A 27,657-nucleotide genomic window follows, 5' to 3' on the forward strand; every position below is an offset into this window, starting at 1 on the left:
ATTCTCCTGACAATGAGGTGCAGAAGGAAAGATTGCCAGCACTAAGATCCTTAGGTAATAAATTTGAAGATAGGTTAAATTTTTCACTTTCAGATATAAAGAGTTAATAAAAACATCCTAGTTTATGTCACAGCTCGACTGTTTCTGAAATTTGAGTGAGAAATTGTCAAAATGAAGACTTTAAAATGATGAGATTCTTTATTAAATTAGATGCACATACTTTTTATTCCCTAGTCATCACCTTTATCCACCAAAAATGTATTGGCACAAGCCCTACAGATGCTTTAATGACAAATATTCCTAGCAAATTCAACAGGACTTTTCCAGTGTGAAACATAGAGAAGACCAGGACAGAAACCCAAGTTCACAGCAAACTCTCTCAGCCTCGTACCTGACTTGAGTGAAAGATTTCTCTTGCACAAAATATGAATGGAAACCTTGTTCTGTTTTGGGTAATATGTTGTTATCTATTGTCTGACAGTATAAAATAATGCAGATGAACTTCTGATTCCCTACAGAGAACCCTTAAGATCTGGACATCACCCTTGTATCAAGTCTGTGTATTTCAAATAAAGAATATTTAAGCTATATTTCCTCCTAATACAACCAGCTTATAAAAATCTTTTCCAAAAAGCTAGTACATAGGTGGTGGTATTATTTTTCTGTAAGTGGTATTTTAACACTAGATGAAAACCACAGCATCCATGAAGTGTAGCAGATTTCTGACTACAGCAAATGGTATGCATATACATTTCTCCATAAATTAGAGACATATTTGCTCAAAATATGAACTTTGTCTTTTCCTTTTCATGGTTCAAAGATGCTAAAATGTCATCTCAAATTGGTCTTTATTTGCCTTATGGTTTTACTAAATCCTTTTAAAGAAATTAAACAACCTACACACTGACTCATGAACAGTTTTTTTCCATTTATTTCTGAACAGATGCCCAATGGATTTAAATAAAGAGCACTGTTCCTTCTATCAGCATAATTTTCCATATGTAAAAATTCTGCATTTCATAGGATACACTTCTTATGGAACAAGTCTTCCCACTCTGATTTTAAAAAATCTGAACCCTAACCTTTATTTAATAATAAGATTTCAATGGAGATTATAAATTTTACATGTGCCTAACAGAAAAAAAAATACTAAGGATTGATTTGGATAAGTTCTAATATGTACTTTTTTTAAAAAAAATATTTTTGTTTACTATTTCCACCAGTAATTTCATAGTAACTGTAGACTAAACTACACTTGTCCAAACAGGCTTCAGTTTGTTGAAACAACTCAGGGTAGGAAGTAAAAATGCAGTACAGAAAATGTTTTCCAAACATGAACTCCCAGTGTGAGTGAGAGTTTGGTAGAAAGGCAACAGGTTAATGAAACAGAGAGCATATCTATAAGGAAAAATCTGTTTATTATTTTTGTTACCAAATCTGTATTACATCCAGTCCACAGTCCATAGAGCTAGCCAAAATATTAAGCATCAGCTTCATTAGGAACTCAGGGGCTTAGGAATGACAGTATTTAGTTCCATTTATTTCTCAGCGTCCTTAGGAAAAGTGAACATCTTAGGCAAATTGGCAGATTCTTCACAAGAAAAAGAAAAATTCTTGAAAGTTCTTTCTCAGAATGAAAGATGTTTCTAGAAGAAAAAAAAAACTTTACTATCTTGAATGCAAGCTAGTAGTTTCCCTTATTAAAACATAAGTCTTGTCAGACACAGCGTTAGACTCAAAACTATTATTAAAACCCATCCTATCCTCGTCCATGCAGTAGACCACTGTTTGCAGGTTTTGTATATCTTAAACACTGGAGAAGAAACCACTCACTTGGCATTCAGAAACCTAAAAGTTTCTCCTAGTCAGGATGTTTTCGAATGGATGTACATGCACATCAGTCATAAATTTCCTGGGTGGTCCAGAAGCTTGTCATCTACAGGGATGTGCCAATGGACCGATTTGAGACAAAGGACCAGCTTGAAGCTTGGTGATTGGCTGAACCATTACAAGAAAATACTTGACCAGTTGTTACAGGTGGGAATTTCAGGCAATTCTAGAGATTCCCGCAGGCAGCTCTTGCTGTGTCCGGTCCATTCTTAAAAGTAGTGTTCTCCAGGGTGAAGAACCTGTCCTATCCCTGCAGACACACTCCTATGCAGTTCCTGCATGAGGAGGGATCAGATTGGGCACAAATAAGACATCCTCAAATGGTCAATAGAAACTCTTCCTGCAGAAATGGTGTATTGGCTCTGGCTGAGATGGAGTTAACTTCCATGTAGAACAGTTTTTTGAAGGTAGTTAAGATATTCAGGAGATATATTGTATTTACTTAAGCTATGTCAAAAGCTATGAATTATGCATGCGCTGGAGTCATCAGGAAGCCAGCTGGGTTATAAGAACTGGTCAGACCTGTGTTTTGAGGCTCGCCCAGTCCCACTGAAGTTACCACTCTGTGGACCAGTGCAACAGCAACTCCTTTTGCAGCTGATCAGTTACCAACCATCCTTGCTGAGTGGTGCCGTTGCAACATCAGAAGGATTGGATGTCATTCAGAGGATGAAGCTGGAGAAGTGGGTCTGTGTGAACCTCATGAGGTTCAACAAGGCCAAGTGCAAGTTCCTACACCTAGGCTGGGGCAATTCACAATTTCAATACAGGATAGGTGATGATGTGATGGTTGAGAGCAGTCCTGCGAAGAAGGACTTGAGTGTGCTCATTGATGAGAAGCTCGACATGAGCCGATTATGTGCTCTCACAGCCCAGAAGGCCAACCATATCCTGGGCTGCATCAAAAGAAGCAGGTTGAGAAGGTGATTTTGCCCCTCTTTTCCACTCTTGTGAGACCTCATCTGGAATACTGTGTCCAGTTCTGGAATCCTCAATATAAGAAGGATATGGAACTGTTGGAACAGGTCCAGAGGAGGGCTACAATGATGATCAGAGGACTGGAGCACCTTCCATACAAGGACAGGCTGAGAGAGTTGAGGTTGTTCAGCTTGGAAAAGAGAAGGCTCCGAGGAGACCTCACAGCGACTTTCCAGTGCCTGAAAGGGCTACAAGAAAGATGTGGAGGGACTCTTTACAAGCGCATGTAGTGATCAGACTAGGGGGAATGGCTTTAAATCGGAGAGGGGCAGGTTTATGCTAGACAGAAGGAGGAATTTCTTCACCATGAGGGTGGTGAGACACTGGTACACGTTGCCCAGGGAAGTTGTGGCTGCCCCATCCCTGGAGGTGTTCAAGGCCAGGTTGGATGGGGCCTTGAGCAACCTGATCTAGTGGGACGTGTCCCTGCCCATGGCAGGGGTGGTGGAATTACACGGTCTTTAAGGTCCCTTCCAACCCATACCATTCTATGGTTCCATGATCTGTTTGCCCATGTAAGTGTCATCCAGTGCCAAGATCTGAATAAACGAGATTTTTCTCCCTAATAAACACTCTGCCATTATTTCCTCTGAAACAAAAGGCAACTTGCATTAAAATTCCTGTCACTCCCAGAAGCTCTCTCCCTCTGTTTTGTATTAGATCTCACAGTCCTGCCTTTTAATATTTTTAATAAATGTTGTGTCTGCTTTTGATGTGATTAAAGCCAAACCACCCAGAACTCTCCAGCATAAGAGGACAAAGGGCTTGGAAGCTGGGAATGCAATAAACCACCCAATCCAGTGAAAACAGAGATATGTTAAGTTAGGATGAATGTGACTGCAGTGAGGCAAGTCTGAGATCAAGCCAGAATGACAAGTCAATAAGTCCAATCAGAGTCAGAATTGAGTAGCCACCTGCAAAATACCTCAAAGACTAACAGGGAAGGCTGAGTCTAAAGTGTCCTCAGAAGAAGTGGGATAGGTTCTCCCTAAAGTTGCTGAGTACTTACCAATGCAAGAGCCAACAGTCCACTGCAAAGCTGCCTCCAAAATCACACAGCCAAATCCGAATGAGGGCACGGGTCCTCAGGATCCTTACAACAACAACAACAACAACAATAAAGTACAAAATGCAAATCAAAAGTTTCGGATGAGCTAACTATTCTAGCAAAGATGCTTGAAAGCTTCTGCTCATATCACGAATATCTCCTGGTTAAAATAATTAATAAGTATTTTATCTTATTTCCTTCCCCATCTGCTTTCAAGCCATTACCAAAAGTAAAATAAATAATGTTATTAGTTATTCCTTGTCAAACACATTAATTTACCAAGAATAATTCTTGCCACCTTTTATATCCAATAATTTATTTTCAAATCTCCTAGCAACCACAATTTTTTGTGTTATTCAGATGTTTGGAGGTTTGCTGTGAAGATGGCAAATAAAAGGTGACCTGCCATTTGCGACAAGTCACCCTAGAGAGATAAATCTATATTACCACTCCCCTTTGCAGCAGTAACAAAAAATCCATTTATGATTGTAATATTGCTAATTCTGTCAAGTATTTTTCCTTTGTCTTGCTTGTATAACTTCTACAAAAGCTAGTGGCTGTTTTTCTGTAAAATCCATAGCGCATACTTCTCCTAAAATCCTGTAATTTGAACTAATTTATTCTCTAGCTAATCACCAGCGGCAAACATACTCTGATATAAAAATAGCTAGTATTTTTAGTTTGGCAGAATGTCCAGGTAGGTTTTACAGGGTTTTTGCACAAAAAAATCCAACCCACTCAAACCTAAATAAAGTGCTGGGAGAAAAAAATACATTTGTTAGGACATAAATCTTGATAAAACACAACAAATACTTCAAGTATTTTATCCAGCAAAGTAGGATTGCATATAGCTTTCATGACAGAATCTAAGAATAGAAGATGCTTTGTATGGCTCTGTACCCCCGGGAGGTCAGCTAAGAGTTCATGCGATACAGACCTGAGAGTTAAAGATTACATTCCTACATGGAAGAGGTGATCCTTCCTTTCTATTCAGCACTGGTGAGATACTTCTGGAGTTCTGTGTCCACGTCGAGGCAGGTGCCCCTGCTGCATTTCGACTCTGTCAAATCAGCACAGAGGATTGCATTCAAAAGTGCTCCACACAGGGAGCAGCAGGCAGAGCATTGAACGAAAATGGTGAGTGGGAAGTAAAATAAGGAAGGAGAAATAAAAGTAAACAGAGAAACAAAGTAAAAGAAAAAACAGAAAGATAAAGAAAAAAGTAAAAGGAGAAACTAACTAAGAAATAAAAGAAACATGCTGCCAAGATGAGCATGAATATTAGCTATACATGTTGTTCCTCTTATATTACCTGCTGTTTCAAACCCTATTTATACTGAACGGAATTTTGTGAAGGAATACAAAGGGAGGTTGTGTAGTTCCACTTCTTGTGGTTGCGTCATTATCTAATTTGAGTTTTCCCTGGAAAAAAAAAAAAAATAGAGGTCTTATTCCTTTTGGTTATTCTTATTCTCTTTTGCCTGTTGGTAAAAGATGAACACTAATCAGAAAGCATGTAGTGAGATTGCAGAATGCCCCACAGCTGTCCATAAGAAATACTCTTCCAATAGATTTCATAAATCATAAAACAGGCTACAAAACTGTGAGGTCAGCTAAGAGTTCATGAGATTTAGACCTGAGAGAATTTGTGTTTGCCTGTGGAAATGTTTAGGATTGCATTCCTACATTGGGGAGGTGATCCTTCCTTTCTACTCAGCACTGGTGAGACATATCTGGACTTCCGTGTCCAGTACTGGGCTTCCCAACGTAAGAGAGGCACGCATACAATGGAGTGGCAGAGGGCGATGAAGATGATTCAGGGCTTGGAGCATCTGTCAAATGAGGAAAAAATGAAAGAGCTGGGGCTGATCAGCCTGAAGAAGAGATAGGTCACGGGTATCTTATTAATGTATAGAAATACCTGAGGAGGGAGAATAGCAAAGGTGGAGTTGAACTCTTCTTTGTGGTGCCCTGTGAAAAAAGAGGCAATGAGCATCAATTTAAATACATAAAATTCTATTTAAGCATAAAATTAAACATTTTTTTTTCTTCTGGGAGTAGTCATGCAATGGAAGAGATCAGAGAGATTCAAAACCTGACTATACACAGCCTTGAGTTATCTGTTCCATGGGACCCTGGCTTTGAGCCCAGGACTTAGATTAGGTGATCTCAGGAGGTGCCTTCCCTCCTCAATTCCATTACATGATTCTGTAATAAAGTGAATGAAAACTGAGAATAAAAATTATCAACAAATAACAAGATTACAACCACAAAAAGCTCGTAATAATATTGTGAAACAGGCAGCGTTGATTTTGTTAAGCCAGTCTTCCTGGAGCTTTGTTATCTCTGAGACTCACACAAGTAAATTTTGAGTAGAAATTTTTGGTGTTTAAATGTATATGTTGCCATGTAAAGAAATTTTTCTTATAAAAATCACATAACAACAAGCTTACCACAGTGTTGGAAAGAATCTGGATGAAGCCCATAGTGTATTCAATAGGAGTTTTAACTGACAATTCATGTACTAAAAATTTAACAGAGGACTTCATATCTTGAAATCTTGTCTAGTAGGAATCACTTAGAACTGAAGAACTGGAGAGCATTTCTTCTTCTGGAAAAGACTATAGACTTTCATGTATAGACTTGGAAGGTACGCTTAGTCTGAATTACATTGTTATATTATTAACTGGGAATTTTGGTTTTCTAGACTCTCTTCAGCCAAAATTCCTGAATCTTTTCCTTTTCTCTGAAGGGAAACTACTATTCAGTCACTAAATTAAATAATCATTTCTGATGACCTACATAAAGATTGTTTGGCTATTTGCTCTTCACTCTTTTTAAATCTGAATTATCTTTAAAACAGGAAAAGCAGTACTAAAAATTCTTTTAACTACATCTTAAGCCCAGTTGGACTCACAGCGCTGCAGTTTTGTACAAGTCACATAGCAGCACTTACATCATAAGAAATCCTGTGAAAGATCCTCCTGCTGTCTGCAATGGAAAATGAATCCTACAGTATCACAGTGAGGTACTGCAGTTTGGAATGGTTAATTATTGGAGATAGCTCTTATGCAGCAGAGTCAAGAATATCAAAATTAACCTCCCATAAGTGCAAGGTAAATATGCCAATCTGATTCTCCCTCTGCTTATATCAGTTTTAAGGAAGTATGGATCTGATTCGATAGAGTTATTCCTCATTTAAAGCAGTGAAAGCTTCCTATCATTATCGTCCCACCAAACATAGCACCAGAGGGTATAGGTAGGGAAAGCAAGTGACAGCTCTTGGTTCCGCTTTCTCTGATTTTGTGCAAGGATCACATGTAATTCCAGCCTTGTATTTCTACAAGATTGTATAAGAAAGGCTAGTTGAGTTATTCCTTTGCAAGATGGAATAGTTGTATATCACATGGGCCTTCATGCCAAAAACTTGAATACTTTCACAGTTTCTGCAGACTGAACTCTGGAAACAAGCAGAGAAAGTACCAGACCACACTTGTGAGCGTAAAACCAGATATCACAGGATGTGTAAACAATGCCACTGTGCATCTGTTTATCAACTCTGTGTCTAAATCCTTTCTCAAATGTCTTATTAGTATACAGGACAAATCAACCTCGACACAAATGGATACTCCCCAGAGGAAGGTAGGAGTTAAAACTGTGTGATGTCTTTAACCACAGTATCACCTTGAGGAAATTATTCTGAGAAAGCCAAAGTCATTTTGTTCAAACAATTAAAAAACATGTTTTATCAGACACTTCACTTGCACTGATTCTTCAAATGACTTCTTAGTCAGATTTAACTTTTTTTTTAATATCCTAGCAACTTCATCATTTTATTGTTTCATCCTAGCAACTTTTTTTTAAATAAAATCTTGCTAGTTCCTTTTTCCTTACAATTTACGTTTTGCAAATTAATTCAGCACATTGATTTCTGTTGATAAAGAATATGATGGATATTTACTAGATTACCTTTAAAGGTTTCTTACAAACCAAGCTATTCTGAGATTCTGTGGTAATGGAGTCAAATCAAGCTGGCTACCGGTCAGAAGTTGTGTTCCTCAGAGCTCAGTATTGGGGACAGTTCTGTTTAATATCTTTATCAATGATCCGGATGAGGGGATCAAGTGCACCCTCAGTAAGTTTGCAGGTGGCACTAAGTTGGGTGCTTGAGGGAAGGAAGGCTCTACAGAATGATCTGGATGGGCTGGATCAATGGGCCAAGGCCAGCTGTATGAGGTTCAACAAGGCTAAGCAGGGGGTCCTGCATTTGGACAACAACAACTACATGCAACTCTACAAACTTGCGGAAGACTGATTGGTAAGCTACCTGGCAGAAAAGAACCTGCGAGTGTCGGTTGATGACCATTGTGCTCAGGTGGCCAAGAAGGCCAAAAACATCCTGTCTTTTATGAGAAATAGTGTGGACAGCAGGAATAGGGAAGTGATCATCTCACTGTACTCATCACTGGTGAAGCCACACCTTGAATCTTGTGTTCTAGTTTTAGGCCTCTCGTTATCAGAAAGACATTGAGGTGCTGGAGTGTATATTAAAGAAGGCCAACAAAGCTGGTGAAGGGTCTGGAGCACAAATCTTACGAGGAGTGGTTGAACTGGAGTTGTTTAGACTAGAGAAAAGGAGGCTGATGGGACACTTCATCACTATCTACAACTACCTGAAAGGAGGTTGTTAGCGACATGGGTGTCAGTCTCTTTTCCTAGATATGAGCTGATAGTATGAGAGGAAACAGGCTCAAGTTGTACCAAGGAAGGTTTAGATTGGAAATTAAGAAAAATTTCTTTGCCAAAAGGATTATCAAGCATTGGAACAGGCTGTCCAGAAAAATGGTTGAGTCACCATCCCTGGAAATACTTGAAAGGTATGTAGATCTGGTTCTTAGGAATGTGGTTTAGTGGTGGAGTTGGCAGTGGTAGATTAAGGGTTGTACTCAATGATGTTAAAGGTCTTTTCCATCCTTAATGGTTCTTTGGTTCTATGATTCTGTAAGATGCCATGCACATTTGGGTGTACTGGAAAGAAAGATTTTGTGAACAAAATGGGAACGGAAATAAAAAATTTTGCAAAAGCTGGAAAAACATAGTTCATCTAAGCAGAGGCAGAAGCAAAGATCAGGCGAGAATTAGTCATTCTACCAAAAGCACAATACTGTAGCTGTCATCAAAATCTACATGCTTTCACTTTCTAGGATTGCACTAACAGAATTGTCTTTATATAATCTAGGTACTGGAGAGAGGTTTATGTGTTATCCTCCATACTATTCTTGTACAACATATGCCTATTGCAAATGAAGCTATTTGGAAATTAAGGATAAATTCCATGGGGGAAGAGGTAATCAATACGGAGTTTGCCCAACTGGCTGTGAAATTATACATGACAATTAACAAGGAGCATGCCAGTCACAGCAGAAAAGAGTTCAGAAAGGTTACTTGTGAGGTTGAACAGGTCCAGGTATGGTGAGAACGTACCAGATACACAACTAGGCATACTGCTTGGACCGTGCATATGAGGGTATCTGAACGTTTGCACAAAAGAAACATAGAAATGCTTATGCATGCTTTCCAAAGCCAACGCAGTGCATTGGCGCATATACCAAAAATGAAGGAAGCCATAAGCGCTTGGGTTTTTTTAAGATGATGGAAACATAGATGCCACATCCTATTGGAGAATAAGGATGGTATTGTTCTATATTTTTGCTTTCCAGCTTGCCAGAGAAAAAGGCAAGGATTCAGGGCTGCGCTTGTGAGTTATGGGGAGAGGTAGAGTTGGTGGTGAGGTAACAGTTCATAGATATTTTGTAGAAACATGTAGCTCATGTCTGTTGCAAATCACCTAAGTCAGACGTAGATTTTAAAGCCAAGTGGAGCAGCATTTACCCTTCTGGAACTAATACAGAAGTTGACTACAAATCAGGCAAATTACCAAGGAGCTGATTAGCTGAATACAACTGAGTTACTCAAAATAATGCCTCTGTGGTAAAAGGCAGCAACAATTATTTCTTTTGACTGGTTTATTTTCTTCCCTTGCAGGCCGGAGATTTCTTGTTTGTGCATGAATCATTGCATACTCCAGAATCTCCTCACATTCTCCCGTTCTTCCATAGCTATGGGCTTATTTCTGATGACCTGTTTCTGGTGTTCCCTGCAACTCCCCTTAATTCCTGCTAACCTGCTAAGAAGTATAATGTCCTCCTATGTTGCAAGCCACAAGTTTGCCGTACTCCTCATTCCTTTCTCCGTAAACGTTAGAGGTACTCACTGAATTCCCAAGCCTTTGTCCCCTTCCGGCTATTGATTTGCCTTTACTCCCACCATGATTATTTCCTTTATTTTTCCTCAGAAAACAAGTCACATATGGTGCAAATATCTCACTTCTCTTCATGAAAGCTTGAGTCAGCAAGCCTTCTATTCCTCAAGGTGAGGGAATAGGACCTGGCTTAATTAGTGGCAGCATAATTACAGGAGTGTGCACTCATTACCCGGCTCAGAGAAATTACTCTGTTGCTGACTGTAGCTGTTAGAAATTTAAAGACGTTTCCACAGCATCCCTATCTATAGATTGAAGAACATGTGTTTAGCTTACTGAACTAAAGTCACATAAAAAAACCCCAGGAATTTGAATGGGGCTCCTGCTTTGTCAGAAAACCTAGGATTATCATAAACTTCCTATAATGGCCACAAGTCACTCTTTCACCCACGGCACAGTCTTGTATCTAGCCCCATTTCATTAACAAATAAAGACAATCCACATTTTTTTCACACTAAAACTTAAATATCAAAGAAAACTAAAGATTTTAGACTATGTAACTGCATGTGGGCAAATCTGGACTTTCACCCTTTTTCCTACTAAGAGCCCTGTCCTCATGCTGTCTTGACCATGGATCTTATTCAATAGTAATTTCTACAGTCATTATTATAATTCTCTGTAATCTTATATTCAACACATAGTAAACTATAAGAATTATCTTGTATTTTAAATAATTTATTTGTGATGTAAAGATGATTCATAAAAAATAAATACATCTTCACATAACACCCAAATAATCTTCTGATAAATGGCAAGACGAGCACAATGTGTTCATGCTTTCTCTGAGGTCTTCAACAATTAAGCCTCTTGTATCACTTATGTCATTGGTCAGTTATGTAATAAACCAATAGTAATGTAAAGAAATATTGTGCTTAAAGAAATTAATAGATGACTAAGATTTTAATTTTCCTAGAATTAAGAATCTCAGTCAGAGTGGGATGATCAGCTGAATATTTCAGGCAAATCTGATTAATCGGACAGTGGAGGCTTGATCTCTTTGAAAAAAACCAAGCAGTCGGTGCTCAGTTGCTAGCTTTGTAACAGCCTATAGTCTCCACTTCTGTTCCACCCCCAATATATGTATATCCTTCTGTACTTATTCAACACTGACTTCTCATATTTTCCTTTCTTTAATTTTGTTGCTATGGAAATTTTTCCTCATAGTGTCTTCACTGACTCAAAAGTGCTGAAAGACTTTGAACATGCAGCACTCTTATGTGTCGTCAGGACAGTTTGGAATAACGCTAAACAAATGCAAGTGAAAATTGTGTTTATAAAGAAATCCTCTCCAATCTTTTGCACTTGAGAAAGCTAGGCCCTTTCAATTTTTACATGTTTATTTTAACAAAAAAATAACAATAAAAATCATCAGAAAACCTCATCCAAATAAAATGGTTTTTTCAACCTAGAATTTTGTCATCAGTTCATCAATTAGCACTATAAAGTCTTTTTCCAGAAGTCTTTCTCTTGCTTATGCCACCTTCTCCTTATTTCCTCTTACAGTCACAATGTTTTTTACCAGAATGTTTTTATGCATAGATATAAGAAATTTATGTCTTTTATGTCTTGTACATACAATTATTTATGCAATCTACCAAGCCATTACTTTAGCCCCCGTTGTACCACTTCCTAGTATCTTTCACATGGCTTGTGTCTTTTTTGGACTGAGAGTCTGGCACATCACCTAGCTTGACACTCACCTTCAGAAAATAAAATAAAATAAATAAATAAATAAATAAATAAATGAAAAAGAAACAAATAGGTAATAACTAAATATCACAATATAATGTAATATAAAGTAATGTAACAATATAACATTGATATTGTAACAATGACCCAACCCATCTAAAAATGTGCCTCATGTAAAGGTCAGGGAAAATAGTTCAGAAATGCTTCAGTGACTGGAATGTGTCTTAACAAGTACTACAGTTTTCAATTCATCTAAAGGAAATCTTTCTCTAGTGCAAACCATTATTGTTTCTGTTACCAACTTTTATTTGTTTTAAACCCTTTACCTATGCTGTCTTCTGCATCCCTCCCCTTAGAGTTAGGCACATAGTAATTATGGTAAGAGTGAAATGGAGAAAGATCCCTGATGTTGTGTTAAAATATGGCACCAATGAGTCAAATACCTGCTGAAGATCCAGTCCATAATTTTTCCTAAATTCAGTATTGTATTATTTCTTCAGTAATGATAGGACATAATAGTTCAGTGGAAGTGGAACAAAAATTGTTCTGTGTCTATTACATTCATTTTATTATCCTCTTGATAATTTTGCACTAATCTGTGGATAATTCAAATCCCTCTGCTGATTTGAGTGGCATGTACAGAGGTGCACTAGAAAGCAAGGCAGCTAAAATCCCTCTCTACATATTTTATTACAATCATTCCTGGAATGTGGCATTTGATTCTGGGCATCCCTGGAGTACTCTGAGGCCCAATTATGTGATATTGAGGGCACTAGATACAATTCATCTTTGAACAGGAAGGCATGTGACTTTAGGCAAGTTCTGAATGATCTTTTAACTGATGTTATTTCCCTTCCTTTAGAATATATCAGGAAGAGCACATTCATTTACCAGGAGCTGGTAGGATGGGTCTCAATTACAAACCATGTTTCCTAGTAATATGTTAAAAATGAGGTAGCTGTCAGCAGAAGATATGAAACTTCCTTAATTTACTAGAAGACCCATAGCCTAGACACTCAAAATACAGTAGTGATATATGAAATAAATTCCTTCCTAGTTAAAACAAGTATTTCTCTTTTGTTCTTTCATATGTTCCAGGAATGATGAACATTAACAGCCTATACGGAAGGATGGTCATTACTTCCATATTTTTGAGCATGAAATGTGGAAAATTTCATTGATCTTAATGAGAAGGTTTCAAAGTAAGATGACTGAATTGCCTTTCCTCTGATAAGACTTTATCCTGTTTTTCTGAAGAGAAGGGAGTTTTGCTGAAACCTTAATGGGAGCACAGTCTGTCCTTTAGACAGCACTGGTAAATTCAGTCTAGGTTAGAAAACATCTAAGTTTCTAATTGCAAAGTGCAGACATTTTCTTATTAAGAACCAACACCATTTTCTTTCCTCTTTCATAGAATTCTGTTGCAAGCAGAACATTCAATTTAACTTTTCAATCCATGAGCAACTAAGTACTGTACTGCCAGTTCTCAAAAGGATAGTTCAGAACTGGTGATTGACCACATAGCTACAATTTTAAAAAGATTAATTCACTGGTGACCTAAATACCTACACAGTGGTAAATCGAAAAATGTTCCTAGGCAACAAAAACCTATTGACACAATGAAAATTCCTCCTTCAGATTTGTTACCTGAAGCAAAGAATATATATCAGATTTGAAGGAGGATAAAAAAAAGATAAGCAAGAAACACCCTTAACTTTTCAAAAGTCATTAGGAATGTTCATATGATTCTTACTTCTTTCCACAGTGATGGGACACTTCTCCAAGTATCCAAAAGAGAAATTATTCCATATGTGATTGACTGGGAAAAAAGATCATCAGGAGAGCAGAACTGCTTCAAAAGTGATGGCTTGGAGTACTACAGTATCAGCAATGCGGTCTTCCCTGGAGGTGTTTAAGGAACGGGTGGATGAAGTGCTTAGGGACATGGTTTAGGGAGTGTTAGGAATGGTTGGACAAGATGATCCAATGGGTCCTTTCCAACCTTGTGATTCTGTGATTCTGTGTGATCTGCTTGAGCTATTTAAGATCACACTTGTCACAGTTTAGACCCAGATCCCAGATCCCTTCCTCCCTCGCCCCCAGGGGAAGTGGAAAGGGAAATTAAAGAAAAAGCCTTGTGAGTTCAAAACTAAAACAGCTTTAATTAAACAATAATAATAATAATGAAAACATTATTAATAAGAAAATAAAAAATTATATACAAATAAATGAAATTTCTCCCCCTCCCTCCCGATTACTATGTCATCACAGATGCTGCAGAGCAAGCACAGGGAAAAGGTCCTGGGCTGGACTCAGCAGCAGGAGGCAGCTGGATTCAGAAATGCATAGATCCAGGATCAGGGCAACAAGACAGGTGAGGTCTTCACTGGACATTGGTGATCAAGGAAAGCGCTTGACCTTCGTGATCCCTGTTTTTTACTGAGTATGACGTATACGGAATGGAATACTCTGTTGGTCAGTTTGGGGTCACCTGTCCTGTCCATTCTTGCCTGCAGGTGTGACCCTGTTTCATCCCTTTCATTTACAGCATTCTACCAGCTCGAGGATGGCCCTGGTTTCTATAGGAATAAGTATAAGCAATGGCCTTTCTGCATACTGGTGCCCCACGTTATCACTTCCAGAAAGAAACACTATATGAAAAACAAGCAAATAACTTTCAGGAAATAAAGCTACTTAGACAAGGCATAGTCAAAATTCTAGAAATTAGAAAACTAGTCCTACTTTAGCCCAAACCAGAACAACACATCAGTTTCTCAAGGACAGATATGTACAGCCTTCACAGACCTTGTAGAATAACTCTTGATTATTGCATTAATGTTGTGCTCCCTAGCATAAATATTTCAGTAGCTGACTGAACACTTACTCTGCAAAGTCATTGAAGCATCATTGAGGACAGAAGTAGCTTGTTACCAGTAGGAAAAACTTTTCTCTTTATCTATAAACTCTCAGCACCAAGCCCCAAGGACCAATTATAAAATGTCTCCAATCTCATCCAAAAATCCTTGGGAACTGAAAATGTAATTTGTCTGGCTGCTAAAAGTTATGGATACAAAGATAGGGCTTTTCTGTCAAATATAAAGGATATTTTCAACCTGAATCTTTGTATCTCGTAGGCAGCAACAACTTCACATCTCCATTCACTAACACCTTGTTCTGTTCCAAATATATCAGACAGCTATTTCTTCCCAACTGTCTCATATATTATCATAACAAAGTTAAGTTCAGAGTTATTTTTCTCAGGCTGTGCTTAATATGAAATGTGCTGCTTCTTGCTCAAGTCTAAAGAGGTTGTGCCTTTAAAGGTAACCTGGTTTTCATCTCTGTTAGTCAAATAGAAAGGTCTGTTTTTCCCTACTACCCATGTCTTTTGAAGGAAGCAATGCACACTTCCCAACATAACAGCCATAACTTGAGTTGAGGATAGTTTCTCTGAGGCTTGTTGAGTTGAGTCATCTTTCTTTGTAAACCTAATGTACTGAGCTACAGATGCTGCAGTGCCTAAGCTTTATGCATGAAACATAGGCTTTAACAACCTCTACTCACTCTGCCTTTCTTAATGGAGGAGTCCTTTGGCAGAAATTGATGGAGTATGTTCCTGTTTAGATATGTCAATTAGAATCATAGAATGGTTTGGACTGGAAGGGACCTTAAAGATCATCTAGTTCTAACCCCTCTGCCGTTAACAGAGCCATCTTTCACTAGATAAGATAGCTCAAAGCCTCATCCAACTTGACCTTGAACATGTCTAATAATGGGGCATACATGATTTTTCTGGGCAACTTTTTCCAGGGTCTCACCATCCTCATAATAAAAAAAATCTTCTTTATGTCCGGTCTAAATCTACCCACTTTCAGTTTAAAACCACTGCCCCATGTCCTGTCACTATAGTGTAGCCCTGGTAAAAAGCCTCTGTCTTTCTTGTAAGCCCTCTTTATATCTTGAAAGGCCAGGTTCTCAAAGTAGTCTATACTAGTAGCTACTTTACACTGAAATGATGCCAAGGAATGTACTTGGACATTGAAACATGCTGGTCTATAGCAGCAAGCCATTAGCACATTTTCTTGGTTCAGCTCAACAATCTTAATTTGCACATAACATCCTCAGCAGGCATTCAGAATACAGCACCCTATTTTGAAGGCTGGGAGACCTAACATTGTCCTTTTTTGCCGAGGGAAATTCTAAGAGACATCAAACATGCTTTCAAAGCAGTTACAAAGCTGAAAACTCTAAGCTGTAAGTAAAGTGACTTTTTTTTATTTTTTTTTCCCTTTTCTTTTTTTTTTTCTTCCTCGGAACTATAGCATTGTTTCTACATGTCAGTATTGCCACTGGTCATTTTGAACTGCAAAAAAACTTGGGGTTTATCTGTTACATGAAAGTGTTGTTAAAATCTTCTTTTCCATAAATTAAAAGACAAAAATAGCTACACAGATAGGAGACATGGCAGAGCAGAGACATTTTTGCAAGAATTTACAGGGAGGTTGCTTCAAAGAAGAAAAGGTATGACCTGTGTCCAGAAGAGATTCACACAAGTTATTTTGGACTGAATATATATGTGAAGGAAAAGATCATATGGGAAAGATTTCTGAGGAGGGACCCTAGAGCAGAGCTCCCGGAAAGGTAAGTGTCCTGGGAGAGTAGACTTTAGCCGCTGGCTTTCCATTTAGCCTTGTTCTGTCCTCTAGTTTGCTGAAAACCTGGGATCAGCTGTTTATAGCAGTGGAGGTTTAACCCAGCTGACCTCAGATACATACCTGAGGTCAAAGGGATTGCACTTCTTTTGCCTTCATGCTCCTAAAGAAAGTTCACCATTCTAAGAGAAAGCATGCCTCTGAGAAGACAGAGAGAAGGCCAAATCTTTGCTATGAAAAATATTTTAAATCTAAAGCAAAATTTTGTCCTTATCCCACCTTTCATACCCAATAAATACACAAAGAGTGAATGGTGATGTGCTTGTACTCATAACCACATCAGCAAGGAGGATGGACTGTTCATAATAGCCACAGTTTATGCTATTTCATGAGAACAAAAACATTAGCAGCCAAGGGAGAAATCCAAGGGGAGGTTGTAACAGTTTCACAGTGATCGTTAGACAAGGTTATCTATGCTTTTCCTTAGACATGGGCAAAAGGGCAAAACCAAACTGCGTATGTTAGATTTGAGGAATGATTGAGTCTCTTATCTCAATTAATACATCACTCCCCTGACAGCTGAAATTCAAGATGTTCTGGATGGATGAGGGTCAACAGCTTGTATTTATGAGATACTTTTAAGGATTGTAAATTTATTGCAATGCAGAAAAGGAAAGTGTTGTATATCTCAATTTCATTTGGTAGGAAAAGCAGTCTATGACCATCCAAATGCTGAAGGAAATCACAGCTACAGAATAAGGTCTTCATCTTCTTTAAGTCTTCCTCTTTATATCCCTCTCTTCCCCAACACACAAGAAGTAAAGTGAGGTTATGAGAGTCTCGAGATGCATTTCATCTATTAGTGTCTAGCAAACACCCTCTGGAACTGAACTGTTCATTGGTAACTAAATAAATGTAGCAAAGCCAAGGTAAATGAGGTTCCAGGAGATGGTCCCGTTAATGCCAGATGTGCTGTGTATTTTATTAAAGCCAGCTATGATGTTCCCTAGAGTCCTGCTTGTTTCTTGATCATTGTTTCCTGGAGAATCCTGGCCTAGATTCTTTCTGTGCTTCCTGTTCTTCTGAAAACTTTCTTCTGTTCATCTGTCATGAGGGAGAAAATGTTACAAGGATGATTTTGCTCTCATTTTAAAAAGCAAATATGATATTTTCCTTGGATTTCTCTTCTCTAGGTCTCTCAGAAACCATTCTCAAGGAAACAGGCTGGGTTTTTATCTTCCTAGGTAAAATACATACAAGCAGCAACTATTGCCTAAAAGTTCCTGTCATCAGTTGAATAACATTATATTACATTATATGCAGTCATGCTTGGATGAAGACTCAGCCATAAGCTGAAATCCTGAAGTTTTTCTGAGATAATAGAAGTTGACATAACAAGAGTGCACATAGGACATATCTACAGCTAGGTGGGAAATAGTTTTCTACAATTACCCTGAAGTAGAAGGTGACTGGACTTGAAGATGGATACCTCTAGTTCATGCACCTTCTCTACCATCTTCTACACTTGAGGCCTATGCTGTGCTCACTCAGTGATTTTGAATTGGCTTCTACATTTCTTTTGTTGAACTGATCTACTGTGTTTAAATTACTTCATAATAGCTGGTACATGAAATGGAATCTGAGGTTTTTTTCTCCCATTCACCAGGGTTTTTGCTGCCAGAGGTGTTATATAGAGAAGATGATCAGAATTCTGTTTCTTCTCCCAGCTTTTGCTCGTAACTTCTAAGATCTGAATGTTAGGAACAAAATCATTAGATACTGATCAATGTATTTTTTAATTATTAACTTCTTGTCCAGTGCAACAAGGTTTCTCTATTTTGGGGTCCAATCAGCACTACATTAATAGGCTAAGATACGTCTTAATTTCTGCCTACTGAAAATCATTGCAGCTATTCTTGCTTGGTTTTGTCTTAGAGATGGCAATAACCCAATGAAAAATCGTATGTAAATTGTAAGGATTAATTAATGTGGAGCCCAATTATGTAGAAGAAAATGGAACTAATATTTCATTTCTTTGTTCATCTGTTGAAAGTACAATGAATATTTAGTGTATGAGCCTATATGTAGTGTATACAACCAATCTTGCTTAGCTGCAAATAGGTGTCAATAATAACTCATAACGAACCCATGTGCCAAATAACAGGATATAGAGCACAGCTGGATTTTCAAAGTGAATGACAGATTAGAAAAGCTTAAAAAAGTCTTAATAATACCACCTTGTACTCATAAAAATATATTCACTTGTCCAATATTTATAGCGAAGTATGTCATTCTTAACCTTAAAACTCTCTTGTCATTATATCACCTCTCACTCCTGCATATTGACACATTCCTCTCATAACAATGGTACTTAACAAAACCCAGAGAGTTACACACTGCTTTCACATTTGAAGCAGTGTGGCCCAGCAGCACCCGATTCCAAGAAACTCTCAGCCTGAGACCAAATGTTCCTAGTCACCTTTGAAGAATGATTAAGACTCTCAAATAAAATCCTGCCATTAACTGAAACCCTTTTTTCTTCCTTTTGATGTCTTCAGCGCCTTTTAGACTAGGTCGTCTGTGAATCGAATTAAAGAAAAAAGAGAGAACAAGCTGTCCAATATTCTGCACCTGTCTTTTATTCTTTTTCTAGTGTTTTCACATTACCTTTCTCCCCATTATTCCTTGCAATACTGGATATGAACATTTCCATGTATTTTTTTTAATATGTGGAGTGAAACAGGTGTCTTCTCTTTAGATTACTTCTGAAATTAAGAAAATACTACTCAATAAGGCACTAGGGTCCCATAAGGAAATCTGAATAGAGATGGCTCAAGTCATTCTTAGTGCTTATACTGAGGCCAGTGAGGGAAATGAGGAAGGAAATGAAATATCTTTTGAAGCCATGAAGGATCCTCGTTGGTAGCAGTGCAGATTAAGGGCACCAAGACCTGCCTTGCCTGTGGCTCTGTGTGTGGTAATGCCAGTGGGCTGTGAGGCATCTGGGAACTGGGACTCTCCAAGCTCCACTTGGAGACTGGGACTCTCCACTTCATTCCCCTTCTCCTGCCCATGACAGCTTCAGATGTGGGAAAGAAATTAGACTTGGACAAAATTTTTCCTGCTGCATTTCTCAGTGCTCCAAGATCTGCTGAGTTGTTCCTCAAAGAAGCCTTCTGATTGCATATCATTGTGATGCACAAAGAACTTCATGGCAGCTATGAAGGCAGGACCCAGGCTTTCCTGATCCCTAAGAGCAGATTTTTATCATTTATAAACTAAAACAAAAAGCTCATTTGATCATTAGCATTGATGAGTCGCTGCTGGGACACTTCATGACTCCTGGTGGGAGAAGGGAGAGATTACAACACTATACTCTCTTCTACAGGAATTCTTGTGATTCCTGTATTCCATTGTCTCAAGTTGTTTGCCTGCTTCATTATTTCTTGTTGATGATTAACATAATGCCTTCTGGTTTGCTGTGTGGGTAGGATTTTTGTAATAAAGGCAACACACTAGCACTAGCTTGTTGCTCAGATCTCCAAAGGCACCCAACAAACTTTGCTGAGACTGGGACAGTGCAATGATTCACAGCTACTGCACTCACTTAATTTGGCTTCCTTTTGGTCTTGTAACTGTCCATAAACAGTGGAAAATACACAAACTTTCATTTTCCCTTGCTGCAAACAATTTGCTTGTCTCTTTTTATGCCAGTGCAATTGTCCTAGTGTTGCTGGCAGCTTAAAGGAGGAAAACAAGATTAGGAATCTGTTAAAGATAGCAATGTGTTGCAGACTTTTAAAGAATGGTTCAAAACAACTCATTACTTTCATACATATGTGATTAAAGTCAAACATGCAACATTTCTTTCTAGGCCCTATTACCATATGCACAAATGCAAAATGGTACTTCCCAGGAGAAGCTATAACATTAGGATGGAAGTTTGGATTAAAAATGTAGGTGTTTTTAGTCTGTCTGCAGTGTAAAAATTAAAATCGTGAAGCCCTGGACAGGACTAAGAGATTTAGATTTAATTAAACCAAACAAAGCTTTCAATGTAAGTTACTAACTTGGTGTTAGATACAGACATTTCTTACACAAAAATAATTGTACCTGATGTGATTCATAATTTTTTAAACACAGGATGTTATCTTGCTACAGCGGTGTTACATTGCAATATTGTTAATCCAAAGTGTTAAAAAGTCATTCCATTCGTGATACTTTAAATAATGCATTTAAGAATCTTTTACTTTCTTTTACATAAGGCATGAAGTGCATTTTTATATTTTAAGGCTTTGGTTTCCCATGAATTAGAGACAGGCCATTAGAGGATGGAAGCTGAGGAGTTATTCCAGCTCCTATGGATGGACAAGGAGCATCTCTATTTGACCACTAATTCCATGCTGTGAGTCTCTACTTCTTTGATCTGCTGCCTTTTATCCAGTGAGTGCTCCCTAAACCATGTCAGTCAATAAGACTAAATATTTAAAGTGATACAGTTTAGTGGGAAATGTGTATGTGAACATGAAGTCTATCGGCATTAGGAAAAGTCAGTTCTATACTGCTAGAGTCTCTTTCCTGGCATAATAAGTTCTATGATCTATGATGAATAATAATATGTTCAGCACAATTATACTGTACAGGACTAGGAGTCAAACTCTATCAAGCTCTACTTGCTTTCAGTTATGTAGAATCAAATACTTTTCAGTAGCTGAACAAAAATCTATTGCTATATTTCGTTCTCCTTCCCAAAAGACATCTACTATAGGTAAAAAAAAATCTAACACTGACCTGAAAAATGAAGCTGATTTAATGCAACAAATGGCCAAAGATAGTGATTCTGAATTATCTTTATTCAATGAAGAAAAGGTGGCAGTTTTCAATTTAGGGAATAAAAATATTAAGAGGTAGTTATGTATTTCAGATGTTTCCTATCTGACAAGAAATACCATTTAATTACTATTAAAACTGACTTTCACTGGAAGGCATGTGGCTAACTCAATTTGGGTTATACCATTTAAGTACAGTATAAAATTCCCAAGTCTTAACATGAACAAATGAAAATGTCTGACATCAACCTTTACATTAACCTATTGATAAAAGGTACGTCGAGAGTATTTACACTGAGAGATATTGCTCGGAGAGCACAACAACCTTGAGACAAGCAACTTGAACATCAGAAACTGAAGGCTTGCATGTGCCCAAATTAATTTTCCTGTTTGTCTCTTAAACCAGAGACACCTTCAGAGGAAGCTCTAAGGCCTCTGCTTATCATCAATCATATATATATTTTTAAGTAAAAAATGTCTATATTTGAAAGGAAGCTTTTAAATTAAGCATAGAGCTATGTTTGGTTCTGCACTGGGGCAAGGAAAATAAAAAAGATTTTTGTTGCAGCCAGGTCTTCTTTCTTCTCCTTACATTTTAGTGATAATTATGTTATTCATACAGGCTGTTTCCCTCATGACTCCTTCTCCCTCCTCCCCCCTACCCTCCCCCCTCGCCTCGTTTACTCTTAATGCTAGATTTGGACCTCTGATGCAAGTGTCTAGAATTGAGTTTGGATTATTCCAGTCGGTCCATCAAGTCTCATTTCCTATGAAAAATTTTCTGGGGAGCTGAGTTTTTCTTAGTGTTGTATTTTGGTCACAACAACTTTTTCACTACAGTAAAAAATTAATAGAAACCTGGGATAATGTCAAACAAGCTACAATTTAGGGGAAACCAGCAGAGTTGCATCAAGAATTAATTTAGACCAGGATGTCCATCTTAGAAAAAACAGTGACTACAGGAGCTATATTAAATAGAAAAACATCTGAAGGTGGTCAAGCAGTGTAAAGAAACAGGACACAAAATAAATATTTTGTGCTTTCCAAATCACAGCACAACACTCTTTATACCACAATTCATGGAAACCCTCTTTTCTTTAAGATGACTGGATAATTTAAATCTGTTTCTTATAAAATCATTCTCAATGAGGCATCAACAATAACAAAAGCACAGGGAGCTGCCATACAAAACATGCTTTATACTTTTGAAAAAGAAGATAAAACTGAGGAACATTGTGGGCACAAATCTATAGCAGACACAAGTTCCAACAAACCTGTAAATTTGTTGGCAGTCATGATACAGGGTTAGGTAATCTTAGAATTTCATCTCTTAATAATGCTGTTGTTGTGTGGGCCAGTAGTACAAAGCCCTGAAAATACTGTTTGCTTTTAAAACCACTGTAAACACGTAAGTCAGCCTCTTCCACAGAATGATTTTTTTGACTCTGTTTGAGGGGATGACCAGCTTAACCATAAAAACAATCTCATGCTTGAAAAGGCAAAGGGAAAGAGAAGGAAAGTTTTGCTTGTATTTGCCTTTTTCACCTAACTTTTCAGGGGTTTGGGACGGACATACAGTGCAGTATGCACTCTCAGTAAAATGACAGCTACTCTTCCACCCTTGGGCAGCAAATGGAAATGCGATTGGTTTATAAGCCAAATTCTAAAAATAACAAGTGTTCTTTTAACATGGCAAAATAGTGTGACTCATGCATCATTCTGACATAAACATGACATCCGTTGCAGTCAAATCATTGTGTGCAAATACCGAAGTCAGATGGAGTTCGACCATTTTCAAAATTACTTATCAATCTTTCAAAAATATTTAAGCATCAGTAGGAAAAATAACAGCAATCTGGAGATCATTTGTGAAATATTAGATGCTGTTTTTATTAGGAACTGAAATCTAAGCTATGAATTCAATCACTGAAGTTGAAAATGTGTTTAAAACAACCTGCAGTCATCCATGTCATGATGACTATAATATAAACTTAGGCATTTGAGCAAATTAATAGCTTATTTAATGGTTAACGTACTGAAGTGCATGGGGTACCTATCACTGCATCAAATTGACTACAGGACACAGAGTATGCAAATAACAGACTTTTTGCCTCACCTTTCCATCTATAAAATGGAGATGATGTTAATACCTTCTATGTGGCCAATGCGTTCCCTTCTAAGCAGGAAATTTCATCATTAGCTTGCCCAAACTTGCCTATCTAAAATGAATGTGAGTAGCCAAAATTAGTCCAAGATTGCCTTGTAGTGAATGAAAAGAGATAGACACCTTTAGGGACAGCTTGCTGACAAAACAAGATTAATAACCTTCTGGAAAGATCTCCAGCTGGCTATCAAATGAGTCCAGGTAAATAATTTAGACCTGCATTTTTCAGCTACACTGAAAAGTTCAACCAGCTCTGGTGCACGAGGTAATGAGGGCTGAAGCAAATGGCCCCAGGAAGAGTCATTCCCTGCAGAGGACCAGTCTCAAGCAAACACTGCTGCCATACCAAGAACAAGCAGGACACTAAACTGAATGTGCCAGTGATCCCAGCGGTGATAATTTGGTCCTTCAGTCCAGCATACACTGAAGCGGCCATTATTTCCCTTGACTGCCTCTGGATACCTACTGTGCAGCCAACCAAATCCCAATACATATGGATGCTTAGAAGGGTCGAAGGAAAGCCTGAGGAAAGAATTTTGGGCTTTTGTTGGTTTGTGACACCAGGAACAATACAGAATATATGCTATAAACTCAGTCAAATTATTTCCGTATTGTAATTATTGCCTCCATTTTTTGTCATCCCACTCAACAGAAATATAGATGCTGTAAGCAGAACATATTTTATTACTGTACCAACAAGACTGTTATTAATGCTGCTAGGAGTTGTTTTTAGTAGCCTGACATAATTAAGCAATTAATATACAGATGTAACCAGCCTCTCATGTGTCCTTTCCTTTTCCTATAGCATCACCTGTGCCATCACATTTTTGCATCACTTCTTATCTTGGTTTTAAGTGTCTAAAACCGAAAAGCTATTTGGACAGGTGGGATTTGGTTTTTTTTTAATTTTCCTGTTACCAGGCAGAAGCAAAAGCCCATGGAATTAGACTAACTTCAAAGCAATTTGAGGAAAAGCAAAGTAGACCTATAAAATGGGTTGTTTTACTTTACTTTTACTACTCAATGCAGGAGTGAAAGGAGGGCTCCAATACTCTCCTACATTGCTACAGACAACATACATAGCTATCATAAACCAAGGGCTCAAGCAGCCTGGGCTGAATGCTGCCTGTCAGCTTAATGCCAGTCTATCGGTGTCTTCTGCTGAGTTCTAAATAAGACAGGTTAAACCCCAGGTAATAAGAAATTAATAGGTCCCGAGACAGAAAGACTAAAATCTACTGATTCCCTCTGAATGTGCCACTCAGCAGAAGTTACTATATTACAGCATTGCCCAGAGCCTGTTACATGAGCCACTGTGCAAACTAAAAGGAAGGAGTTCTTCAGAGAACTTTCCAAGGCTCTCCAAAATTCTTCTAAAGTTCTTTCCACTTTCAAAATACGTGAGATGATACAAACACTGGAAACACAAACACAAAAAAAAGCCTCGGGTTACAAAGCAGGTCAAGAAAAGTTCTAGAAAAATAAAAATAAGCAGTCTCTTTAGTTTTGTCCCCTACATACTGATCCTCATCATTTTTTTTTCCTTCATGTTGATACTGAAAAGCCAACTACATTTTGTTTTTCAGGGAACAAATGATTCATCATGGGATCCTTCTTTGAAGTCCTCAGAGTCATATGACAAAATGATTTAGCTGGTATCTGTCTTTATTCATCATCCATGCCAACATATAACATCAGCAGTGGCTTTGTGAGTTGTACGGCCTCTTTTTTTGGCTTTAATTTTGGCTGCTGAGCTGATGGCAAGTAAAGAGCCTTCCAGCATATAGCAAATTAACCAACTGTACAAATAGCCAAAAGCCAGACTTAAGGAATTGGTGGTAACAGTTCTCTGTCCCCTTTCCCATTTGAGGACCTAGATGCTTTCAGGAAAATTTTTCACCTTAGAGGTGACAAAAGAAAAAAATAATAAAATAAAATAGAACATAACAAATAAATTCAAGACTAAAAAAGGAAAAGTGTTTGGGCTCTTCCACACTGCTACTTGCTCTTAAAGTTTCGTTTTCTTGGTTAGAACTCTTTATGCTCTCTTTGATAAACACAATTAATGTAGTCTGTCATTAAATCCATAGAAGCTGCTATGCCAGGCATGCAGCTACTTTCAAGATGTCCGATTCAGCAAGATAAACTTTAACAATATTTCTATCAACTCCCGGATTTTTCTGTCTTATGGAAATGGCGCAGTTGCACACAGGGGATAGATTAGGCACATTATGGAGAGTGTAGTTGTAGGAAAAAAATGAAGTAATGAAAGTTTCAGGTCTGACAGATGATGGAAGTAAGGAAAAAAAGTAATGACTATTGGTGATTTGTGCAAGAGGAGTCAGACTCTTAGAACACATCTACGATACTACTTGAGTATTGCCATATGAGGACCCCAGGCTGGACCTGGGATCAAGACCTAGTGCCTGTGTTCAGTGAGTATGGGGGAAATACAAGACCATATGAGCAACGGAACTTGAAAACTGCAGCCACTTTATAGATTTGCATTTCTTCTTTCCTTGGCCTGGAATGTCTCTAAGGACAGTACTGAATCACTGGCAGTATTTGTGTTGGGACATTGTTCACTTTATCTAAGATATTAATAACTAGCTAGTGATCGTAAGAATGCTTGAGGCTGAAGTGTTAATTGAGGTGGTGAGATCAGATCTCATCATCTAATAACAATTTAAAGGGAAGTCTCCTGTCTCTACACAGGTTCTTCTAAGAAAAGGAAAAAGAAATCATCTTTTGTTCATATACAAGCAATTACTGGTTTGTTTTTTCTGACACAAAATTATACCTGGAATTTGATTACAACAAAACGTGCTAGTTTAATGCCCCATACTTGAAAAATGCCATACCCTTTCCAATCCTTTATATTTTATCAAAGAACGTTTTCCAGTTCCTTTAATTTCTAAGAAGGCTTCCTTAAAATAAAATTACTTGCATTGATTTGCTTGCAGACCCACTCTTAACAAGATTTGTTTCATGATGAATTATTTGTTGCTCCGTAAGCAATAAAATCTGATTTATCACTTCAATAAGACTATTTTGCAGGATGTGCAACAGTGGGAATTTTTTAAATCAGGAGAAAAAGAATGCATTTTCCTTATATAGATAATGACTGGAACTGTCAATGTCTTTTCTGGAACAAAAAAAATATAAGAATCCCCTTTAACTTGAGTGTCATTGTAAAGAGTAACTATCCTTGATGTCTCTTGTCCTTGATGCTCATTTGTCTTTTAAAACTGCAGATACCATGTAAGAGTGTTTGTCTTTTATTAATGGACCAAACTAAGGGAGATAGTTCATTCTTCTGTGAAAACAGATCATCCAAATAATCTGAATGCCAAAGAAATATTAGCATCTAAAATTCATCTCCTGTGCACTCATATCTAGTCTAGAAGCATCTTTTTTCTCTTTTTTCCTGACGTGTTTCTTGGGGATGCATATGTTTATTATATTTCTGTAATGCAACTTTAAGAAAAGAAAAAAAAAAGAAAGTAAGAGCTGTTCCTGAACAGACATTGCAAAAAATTGGCAGACACTTAAAAATTCCAAGCTTCTGCTTGCTACTGAGAGAAAAACATGTCTCCTACCTGAATCAGAAGAGGTCATTGCAAACAGGGGATTGCTACAGGAGCAATGTTAACTAGAATGTTATTTTAATTTCATGGAAAGCTTTCAGAAACGATATGGAATTATTCATCTAGGATTTGTTTGAAGTGGAGAGCTTTATTGTTTTGGATGTGCTGGTTTATTTCAAGTGACATCAGCTTCCCAGCATGGAATAAAGTGTTTATCCTAGTGCAGTTTGCTCCAATTTATTGGTATTTTCATGTAGGACTTTTATTTCAGTAAATAAATTACACCTCCAACCAAAATAACAGTATTAATAAACTTAAATGTCCAACAGAAATTAGGTTCTCATGAAGAAAGGGAAAGTTCTACTGAAGAAAGAAAAGGTGATTCCACATATTACAAAAGGGTTGTATGACTAATTGGAGTGTTAAAAGTAATGCAACTCCTCTGTGTATGAAGAGGCTTAAGTTATCAATGTTTCCACTGATGGCTGCATCCAGTTT

The 27,657-nt window shown here is 37.7% G+C and overlaps 1 long non-coding RNA gene across 4 annotated transcripts in view; it reads right to left on the bottom strand.

The window, feature by feature from the left end:
- Window positions 1-1,459: 1,459 nt before the first annotated feature.
- Window positions 1,460-27,657, bottom strand: part of LOC128850928 (uncharacterized) — a 62,768-nt gene continuing 36,570 nt past the window's right edge. For 2 of the 4 annotated variants that reach the window (XR_008448171.1, XR_008448168.1), the window contains one exon: window positions 14,741-17,683. This is a non-coding gene — a long non-coding RNA (uncharacterized LOC128850928). Of the gene's footprint in view, window positions 1,647-3,877; window positions 5,339-14,740; window positions 17,684-27,657 lie in introns of those variants that run through there. The other 2 variants (XR_008448170.1, XR_008448169.1) reach the window with 2 other exon arrangements.

Source organism: Cuculus canorus, chromosome 1 (assembly GCF_017976375.1).
Source record: "Cuculus canorus isolate bCucCan1 chromosome 1, bCucCan1.pri, whole genome shotgun sequence".
Taxonomy (NCBI): domain Eukaryota; kingdom Metazoa; phylum Chordata; class Aves; order Cuculiformes; family Cuculidae; genus Cuculus; species Cuculus canorus.